Here is a 10,740-nt window from a genome sequence, read left to right as displayed (position 1 = left end):
ACAAAATGTTTGCATTGGTGGGCCGCTCATGAAAAAAAAAACCTGCCGTAATCAAAATTTTACCAAATCAGCTAAATCAGTAAAATCTTTTTTTTTCTTACTCCTATTTGTATTCCTATAAACAGCTGAAATAAAAAAAACAATTATATACTATTGTATTATAGTAAATATATATTATTAAATTCATAGTAAAAACGCAGCAGCTAGCTGCCAGCAGCACAGCAGCTAGCTGCTGTTGCTGCTAGCAGCTTGCTGCTATGCTGCTGTGCTGCTAACTTCACTCACATAAAGTAATTTTGTCTTCGAATATCTAGATTGCTTTTGTACGGGATTTATTCGCAGATGTCATTGTGACGCCAACAAACTGATATTTAGTGACTGTGAACTGTCAGACCTGGAATGTTGGCATTAATTCGCTCTAAATGGAGATCACATTTAATTAATATCCGGTATTGAGACTGACATATGGTGAAATAGTTTACAAACTTAGTGTTGTTATCAATAACCTTCCGGTCCATTGCGTTAATTCGGCCACATTTCTGTTATCTAATGCTAAATCAATTTCTCTAACATTGTTACAATTGAACTTATAGTAAACCAGTGGCCTTATTCATAATGCAACTTAGACTCTTTCTTAAAAAATAAAAAAAGATATCATATGAGTCTAAGTCAATATCATTCAAACAAATCTTACCTAGCCAATAGTAAACTTTCCCATACTTGAATAAATATAACCTCTACTGATATTCCTTTTCAGTCATTGGGCCGATTAGTCAGAAGTTTGTAAAGGTTAATAAGGTATGTTAATACGGCATCATGATATTTTTAAAAGATGAACTATTTAATGATATGATCATGTTTTTGCATAAAACAAGTTCAGCTGAAACAGTTTTTCAACTTTTGTTTGAAAAAATGTAATTTACAAGTGTATCAATTCAACTCTCGGGCGGGGTGGGGGGCAGTAATGATTTTCAAGTTAACCTCGATGACGTTAATAAAGCTGTTAACTTAAACAAAGATTTGAACAACCGACCCAATTGTTTCATGCACGTTTGTGCATGTTTCAGGAGCAATTAGCAATCAACATCAATAAACTCTAACAAAATTCACAGATCATAGTTGATGAATTCCATGTTGCCAGTGGTTTGCTTGTTGCGTGTTCTATTTGAAATAATTACTCCACAAAATTCAAAAACATTTAATTTACATTGACAAAAATGTCATTCCTAAAGGGGTCCAAATTGAATGTCCTCTGAAGAAGTCAAATATGTGTGGTGACAATTTAGTCCAAGGGCAGTTTGAAAGAAAATGTGTAATAACTTTGTCAAAATGTTACTTAAAACACTGTCAAATATAACAAAATTAACTGTGCAATACATTTTGTCTCAAGTGTCAACGTTCGAAATGTCCTTATCTAGTAATGAAAAAAAATGTCAACATGTATGCCTATGGTCCCAAATCCACCTGGGTAGGACTTTGTTTAGCACGAGTCATTCTAAACCAGAACTAGTACATATGTATGGAACAAAAATGTTATCCGGATTCTGTTAACGACAGTCGCAGGCCTATGTACAGATTCCATTACAGCAAACGTCAGGATCTACTTTTTGACATTACATGTTAAAATAATTAATGCGCTGTGGTTACAAAATGAGACGTATGGTGTTATGTGGTTAAAAAAGGTGCGTATTAAAAGACAACTTTATTTAAATTGATTCATAAGATTGCAACGTCAATGTGAATTTGAAAGCAAGGGAGGGGCGAAAGTCAGAATGTTGTGCCTATAAGTTACTCTTACGTCAATTCCTGGATCCTAGTCAAAACGTCCTCAGCCAATATCGGGTTTCATTTAATTAATTTAACAGAAATACACTTGCGAGATGAAAGAAATGTTGTATAAAAGATCATCAATTTACATTACCTATCCCCAGGTAATGACAGGCACTTTTCAATTACAGGGTGGCGCCACTCAAAAAATATTTAAGTTTTGATTTCGATTTATATTGCCTGTGAACAGAATTGTTAAAGAAATAAAATCACGCTTGTAACACCTACAGTCTTTCGACGCTTTCAGCACTTTCATTTTCAACTGCCAACTGGGTCTTATCTTAAAAATACTTCTAATCGTATAATCGGTAGTTGTTTGATAGTGTGTGCAAAAAGTGAGATTTTGTCCCAAAACGTCTGATTCTCGTGTTTTCATGGCTCAGTTTTATTAAAATCGTAAGAATTTACGAGTGAGTCTGGGCATTCTTCTATGAGCCATTTCAAATAAATGATTTTGGTCATAACTTCAAATTAATAAAGACGTCACAAAATGGCAATACATTTTTATTCCCATATTTTTGTGTTCATGTTCACTGCTGGCTCAAGTTTGATTCATACAAATATATGCTAATATGCTGGAACTGAGATACGAGGATAATTTCAGTTTTTGATTGAAACGGCCCAAGCATTGTTAGTTTTACGATAAAGATATCTTACTGAAACGGAGACCAGACTTAAAATCTGAGTTTTCTCATTCTAACTTCATCCAAATAAAGTATTGTTTTTGAGGTTTCAACACTTTTATTTCACCTTAAAGTCCTATGCTCAAAGATTGACTAACTACGCATTTAAAAACATTATCATTTTAATAGAAAGACACAGGTTGGTCAATATTGGTCTGACTGCTGAAATCGTCCACAAATAAAGCTTATACATGTATATAGGAATGCCCGCTGCAAATTGAGATTATCATCATATAGGCTTAATATCGAAACTGGGAGGTGGAATAATACTGATATTGTTGATAGAACGTGTCCATCATATAACATTTTAGAAGATGAGTTTCACTTGCTTTTTTATTATAATTTGTATTCCGAAATGAGGCAAAGTTCCCTGCCCAGATATCATTTTAGAAACCCAATTATGTTTAAAACCATTGAACTGTGTTCATGTCAAAGAATGTTAATACATGTTAAGAACCTCGCTGTCTTTGAATTAAGAAAATAGTTTACTCAGTAGCATTGTGTGTAAGTATGTTGAATGTTTGAAAAAAATATAAATTTATGTTCTATTCTGTTCTATATATATATATATAATATATAATGTTATTTTATTATATAATATACATTGTTTCAGTTAAAAAACGTAGACTCGATAAATGCAAACCTCATTTTATGATCATTTTGCTGATCTGAAATAATTGTATCCACTGCTCATGAAAGCATGGCAACGGTGTGGCACGGACGTGATATAGGTCGACTTACTCTTCAACAGCCTTTGCTCCTTGATGACAATACAACATGTTAAATCAAATGCCGCATCATTGCAAACGGATATTTTTAAAATATGCATTATCCATGAGTTTTTTTTTTTCAATGACGCCAAAAGTATGAAGATGTGCATAGCACCTAGATCATGAAAATAATTGCAGTGAACACTCGCCTTCTTAAACGTCTTCGGGAAAGTACCATATTTTCTTCATAAATTGTACACAGACATCGCGAAAAGCGTCGGTCCTGAACGTTTAATTTAGACTCGGTCTGATTAAAATTTAATGTGTGTATACCACGTGATAAATTACGTCATAAATGCTACGTCGGATGGCATTATTTTGCTTCAAATGGTCCAGTCCACGCCGCTTACATAGCCCCGCATTTGGTATTGTACTACAGCTTGATTGAGAGTTTAGATTCTTAAAACACCTCGTCAAACCTTTTCACAAAACCGTAAAGTAAAATGTTGCTTTCCGACGTAGCATTAACATGCTTGCGAAACGGTGGCTCCAAGGAGCTGTGTATAAAAAAGAGCCAATGAAACTTCCGAGCTAGAGCAAAAGAATGGTTATTCTCATAAAACGTAAGTATGACTCGTTATTGTATCTAATATCACAATTATGAAAGCTTATTTGAGAAATCGGGGAATGCAGTGCCATATAAATATGTTTAATCTTCACACGTTTTTCGGTTATTTTGTAAACATATTGTTTATGGAGTTATAAAAACGATTCTCCCATCAAACACATCAATGTTTACAAACGAAAGTAGAACATTTTCACCGATTTTCAGCTGAATTTCACTCAAGAAGCTTACATTTAAGATAAAACCAGTATTATTGAGTGCTTTTATTTTGTCAGGAATAAAAATGACCGCCTGGTTAGCGGGATAAGCATGTTTATACTCTTTTTCTGGGTTGAGCTGGAGCCAAAAGCCAGGGAGCTGGAGCCAAAGCGTGGAGGCTTGGCCAATACCCTGTTTAATAATGCACGTTTTGATGAGATATATTGGCAAATTCCGAACGCTACATTCTTTGTTAATAAAGATTATTGCATAAAATGTCTGTTTTCGGTCCGTTATCGTGGTGTGTTAAAACGCAATAACCCGGGCGTTATCGGTAAAAAAAACGTGCATTATTCAGTTAATTCACGTGCCGTTAATTTCCGGCTTTTTGTTTAACATAAGCGCCATCAGGGCCCGTATCATAACAATGGAGACTGAGCCACCTGGTTTCTAACCGAAAGTGGGTCAACGATGCAAATTTTGCACTAAAACATATTTCGGCATATATAGGTGTATACAAATGTTAAAGAAATGAAATAAACCAGTTTATGGAAACACACACATCTTCGACCCCACCCCTCCTCAAATTTGAAAACAGAATGAATCAAACTTTCTTTTAAGTTGCTGAAATGTCTGCAAAGTCGGATGGTAAAGAAAAAAATTCGATGAACTTCCAGGTACAACCTTTGAACCGTATTGTAAACAAATTAGTTTTTCAATGACAAAAAAACGTACACTTATGCCAGTAAGTGATTCGTTTTAAGTCTGGCGTTGTGGCTGTATTAACCTTGTCAATCCTAAATGGAAGACCACACGCACACACACACTGATGTTTATTGGCTTAATATCGTGTGCTAACTTATGCTGTATTACGACCTTGCTGGTACAGGAAACAATGAATTATTGTAAGAATACACACTAGTTTTCACTTAATCTAAGCCAAACTTGGGTTTAATGTCGGTAAATAGTGTACCTCATTGTTTTATATATATAAATATAAATCAAATGTACAGAAAAAATAAGAAAAATAACACTAACACGTATTCAATCCGATTGGTGTACTAGCGGTCAGTTAATTTCAAAGTTGATGTAATTTAGCACATAGTTTACCAGTTTTTTTGTCTATCTTATCTTTGTTAAATGACACACTTTCTTTGATCCACTACAATTAATTTATTTTGGAATCTGATTGGAGTAAAAAAAAACTGGTCAAGAAACAGTCACCATATAATTATATAGATGATGTGAAAGGATTGTTTAGCTCCATTGACATTTCTGAGATTGCAACGCCCATTATCAGATAAATTGCAATAAATATTCATAAATAATTATATATTTAAAAAAATACAACAATATCTTATTACTATTTATAAATACAGAACGTCAACTATTCCAAATACGTCGAGTTGAGTGCATAATTATACAGCGTATTGGCTCAGCCTCCACGCTTTGGCTACAGCTCCCTGGCTTTTGGTTCCAGCTCAACCTAGAAGAAGAGAATACACACGCTTATTCCGGTAACAAGGCGGTCATTTTTATTCCTGACAAAATAAAAGCACTCGGTAATACTGGTGTTATCTTAAACATAAGCTTCATGAGTGAAATTCAGCTGGAAACTGGTGAAAATGTTCTACTTTCTTTTGTAAACATTGATGTGTTTGATGGGAGAATCGTTTTTATAACTCCATAAACAATATGTTTACAAAATAACCGAAATACGTGTGAAGATTAAACATATTTATATGGCACTGCATTCCCCGATTTCTCAAATAAGCCCTAATAATTGTGATATTAGATAAAATAACGAGTCATACTTACGTTTCATGGTGATATCCGTTCTTTTGCTCTAGCTCGGAATTGTCATTGGCTCTTTTTTATATATATATACAGCTCCTAAATAGCTGGAGCCACTGTTTCGCAGGCGTGATTAATGACGTAATTTATCACGTGGACGTAAACATACACTGATAATGATAGGGATTCGGTCCGTCTTTTTCTCCATGATATTGTCAAATAGCTATTTGTTTACTATCCTGGTGACACATTCAGTAGAATGTAGGTATCGGAATGCGTACCGCACTAGTCAAACTTTTATATCGTGTACATCCCTTTTGGAGTGCATTAGTAATTAACCATTGTATATAGCGCAATGATTTCGATTATCTTAATGTTTGCCATAAGCATTGTCAGGATTAGATGTTTCAAAATTTTGACAGTTCCAGACTGCAAACGTAACATTTTGGAACTTGCTGTGCGATAACTAAGAACCTGGTAACGGAACGGCCCGAAATATTCACATTGCCACAAAATCAACCAATCACAATATGTATAAGGAATCAACGCGGAACCGCCAAATCTATCAATGTTAATATGGACAACCTTTTTGCTTGTGTATGACAAATTAACAATTTCCTTATACTTATTGTTAAGCATGATGAGCATGTTTATTTCATCAATAAAACTATCATTTTGTGATTGTTTATGGTAAAATGTATTATGTAATAAAACAGCGCGAGCAATGGAGTTTAAAAACGAATATTGTGCTAACTTTACAAAGAATCAATACAGTTACCAGAACAGACCATGTTTCGCTTTCTGGAACAATAATCATTAATTATAAATTTATTTAGATTGTTTGTCTTAATAGTATTATTCCTGATTGGACATCAGGATAATTTTGAAACCTCATATCTAGACATATAGGAATCATAATTTATTGCTTTGTAATTGCAAAATGTTGACTTGTTAAATTTATGTTTAGCAGATGTTAACAAAGATTTGAGAATTGATGGAACTGTTAATGTAGGTATGACTTCGTATGTTTTCTAACTTTTTTGTATGGTATAACGTGTTTTACACAATGGTCTAGTTCAGTTTAGGTCAGGTCAAGTTGTTCTAAAAGTTTAGAATACTAGAACACTTTCCAAAAAGTTAACATCGCTCCCTGAGCAGTTACAAATAAGAGATCAAATTTCATTAATTCAGAAATTATCAAATTATAAGACAATGGTTTATATCATAATATGTTAATGGTGTAAGTTTGAACAATATGAAGAAGAAAATGTTAGTGTTTAACTTATTGTATGTGGAAACAAATGTCATTAGTAAATTCATGCACACTATGAAACATAATTATAGTCATGTCATTCATATAACACATACTCCAGAGTAGATCAAACGCCAGCGGCTTGGATGGAGTAGGGAGGAAAAGTGTATGTTAATGTTAATGCATCGACGTTGCGTATGCAAGAGCTGTTTGTTCATTTAAAGTTAATGAAGCAATCCCACACCAAACCATTTACTTACTAGGCATCAAATGTTTTTCATAATAACCAATGACTTCTTTGGCAACAAGTTTCTTCTTTAGCAACCAGCAACATCCTAAGCAACCAATGGCTTCCCTAGAATTCAGTTCCTTCCTTATCAACTACTTACTTATTAGGCAACCAATGTTTTTTAGCAACCAATGACTTCCTCCGCAACCATTTGCTGCATAAGCAACCAATGACCTCCATATAAACTAATGTCCTTCTTAGGAAACAGTGTATCTCTAAGTAACCAAATACCTTTTAGCAACCAATGATTTCTGTTACAACCATTGACTTACTAAGCGACCTAATCTTTAACAAACAATTACTTCCTTAGCAACCAATGACTTTCTTGGCAATTTTCTACTTCCTTAGCGGCTACATATATTCATAGCAACCAATGACTTACTTCTTAGCAACCAATGACCTCCTTGGCAACCATTGACTTATTTAGCGACCACGTATATCTTTATCAACCGATTACTTCCTAAGTGACCAATGACTTCTTTAGCAACCACTTACTTCCCCAGCCGCCACTTACATCCATAGCAGCCATTTATTAACTTATTAACCATGAATTCCTAAGCGACTTCCTTAGTTACGAATGACAATCTTAGCAACTTCTTTCATTCATATTAACCAATTATTTCCTTGGCAAACCCTTACATCTAGGGATGGCAACGAGTACCCGAGTACTCGAGTACCCAATCGAACGTCTGAGTACTCGAGTACCAAATCACTACTCGAGTACTCGGAAAAAAATCAAAAAATCTATAAAAATCACAAAATACACGATTTAAAGACAAAATATCACATCTGGTTAGTTGCCAAGAGGACAATTTACGGTCCCTTTAATCCCCGCTGTATACACAATTGACCTCAATCAATTAGTTGACAGTTGTTGTGATAGTTGCAAACTGTCAACAAAGGACCCCTATTTCAAATTAGCACTGATGTCAATTAGCGAAGTTTTGATAGCGGTACTTTCACCTACACTGTTCTATTGTATCTCAATTAGAGACCGTTACGAGAATTGATTTCTTAATGGGCGTATTTTAACTATTTTTGCAATGATTATCACAATTGATTGGTTGATATTAAATCAAGAATTATGAATATTAATGAGGTAAACAACAATTACACAGTACGAAAATCTATCATTTAAGAAAATAAAAATTGCAGAGTAAACAACTCAACAACTGAACTTCGTATTGAATTTAGTTCACTATTTTTATGTATGCTATTAATTTTCGTTCTTGTAATTCTGATTGTTGGTCATTTCTGCAGTGCATACTTGTATAAAATGAAACGAATAAGACAAATTTAAAGCCTGAAACAACATTTGTTTTCTTTTTATATCATTTTTTGTTAAAATAGTAAAAATACGTAATGAAAGTTTACTTTAAAGGTGAAAATGACCAATAATACGACCAACGCACAATATACGTCATTAACGATACATGTATACACAATCTTGTCTTTGCGAACACATATTCAATTTTTCCGAGTAATCGAGTACCCGAGTACTCGATCGTTCATCGTCCGAGTACTCGAGTATTAATTTTACTACTCGTTGCCATCCCTAACCTACTTACATCCTAAGCAACCAAGGATTTCCTTTGCAATCATGACTTCCTTACAAACTATCTAAAAACAATTGGCTAGTTAGCTCGTCTCAGTGTATTACTCACTCATTGTTCACATATCATTGCAAATTGCAATTTGAACCACGGTTTTGAGGACTTAAGTTTCAATATTATATTTTCCCCTTTACTCAACTAACCATCGACCGTCAGATTAATCAAGGTTTTGCCGCATTCAGCACTCTCAGTGCATGGATATAATGAATGTGTTTTGTGAACTGTAAAACTGATAAACTTCAATTACATACATAATTTGAAAATGCTCATTTTCGGACATAATTATGTTAAATGTACTGTGGAAATATAAGACGTGTAAAAAGTCCATCAGTGTCTTTCCATCGTTCATCGCATCATGCGAGGGTTGATGATGGAAGAGAGGATTGGTGAACTGTGCCAACCTTGCCACTAAATTTTAATATGACAGACGATTGTATGATAAACAGAGCCCTAACCAGCCGTGGAACAGACATGTAGACCTCTATTGGGTTATGGAGGCGGTATAGTGGCGCAGTATGACAGTAGCGCTGTGATGGTAGAGTTATGGTGACGCAGAATGATGATGGCGCGGTAGAGCGGTGTGGGTTTAGGAAGGGGTATGATAGTGGCGCAAGGTACAGTGGTGGCGGTATGATAGTGGCGCAAAGTACAGTGGTGGCTGTATGATAGTGGCGCTAGGTACAGTGGTGGCGGTATGATGGTGGCGCAAGGAAGAGTGGTGGCGGTATGATAGTGGCGCAATGTACAGTGGTGGCGGTATGATAGTGGCGCAATGTACAGTGGTGGCGGTATGATAGTGGCTCAAGGTACAGTGGTGGCGGTATGAAAGTGGCGCAAGGTACAGTGGTGGCGGTATGATAGTGGGGTTATGTACAGTGGTGGCGGTATTATAGTGGCGCAGGATACAGTGGTGGCGGTATGATAGTGGGGTAAGGTACAGTGGTGGTGGTATGATAGTGGGACATGGTACAGTGGTGGCAGAATGATAATGGGGTATGGTACAGCGGTGGCAGTATGATAGTGGCGCAAAGTACAGTGGTGGCGGTATGATAGTGGCGCAAAGTACAATGGTGCCGGTATGATAGTGGCGCAAAGTACAATGGTGCCGGTATGATAGTGGCGCAAAGTACAATGGTGCCGGTATGATAGTGGCGCAAAGTACAGTGGTGGCGGTATGATAATGTGGTAAGGTACAGTGGTGGCAGTATGATAGTGGCGCAAAGTACAATGGTGCCGGTATGATAGTGGCGCAAAGTACAATGGTGCCGGTATGATAGTGGCGCAAAGTACAGTGGTGGCGGTATGATAGTGGGGCAAAGAACAGTGGTGGCAGTATGAAAGTGGCACAAAGTACAATGGTGCCGGTATGATAGTGGCGCAAAAAAAAAAACAGTGGTGGCGGTATGATAGTGGGGCAAAGTACAGTGGTGGCGGTATGATAGTGGGGCAAAGTACAGTGGTGGCGGTATGATAGTGGGGCAAAGTACAGTGGTGGCGGTATGATAGTGGGGCAAAGTACAGTGGTGGCGGTATGATAGTGGCGCAAGGTACAGTGGTGGCGGTATGATAGTGGCTCAAGGTACAGTGGTGGCGGTATGAAAGTGGCGCAAGGTACAGTGGTGGCGGTATGATAGTGGGGCAATGTACAGTGGTGGCGGTATTATAGTGGCGCAGGATACAGTGGTGGCGGTATGATAGTGGGGTAAGGTACAGTGGTGGCGGTATGATAGTGGGACATGGTACAGTGGT

The sequence above is a fragment of the Mya arenaria genome, chromosome 6, assembly GCF_026914265.1.
Source record: "Mya arenaria isolate MELC-2E11 chromosome 6, ASM2691426v1".
In the NCBI taxonomy this organism is placed as follows: Eukaryota; Metazoa; Mollusca; class Bivalvia; order Myida; family Myidae; genus Mya; species Mya arenaria.
The sequence above is the reverse complement of the archived record's forward strand: the minus strand, read 5'-3'. Positions refer to the sequence as shown.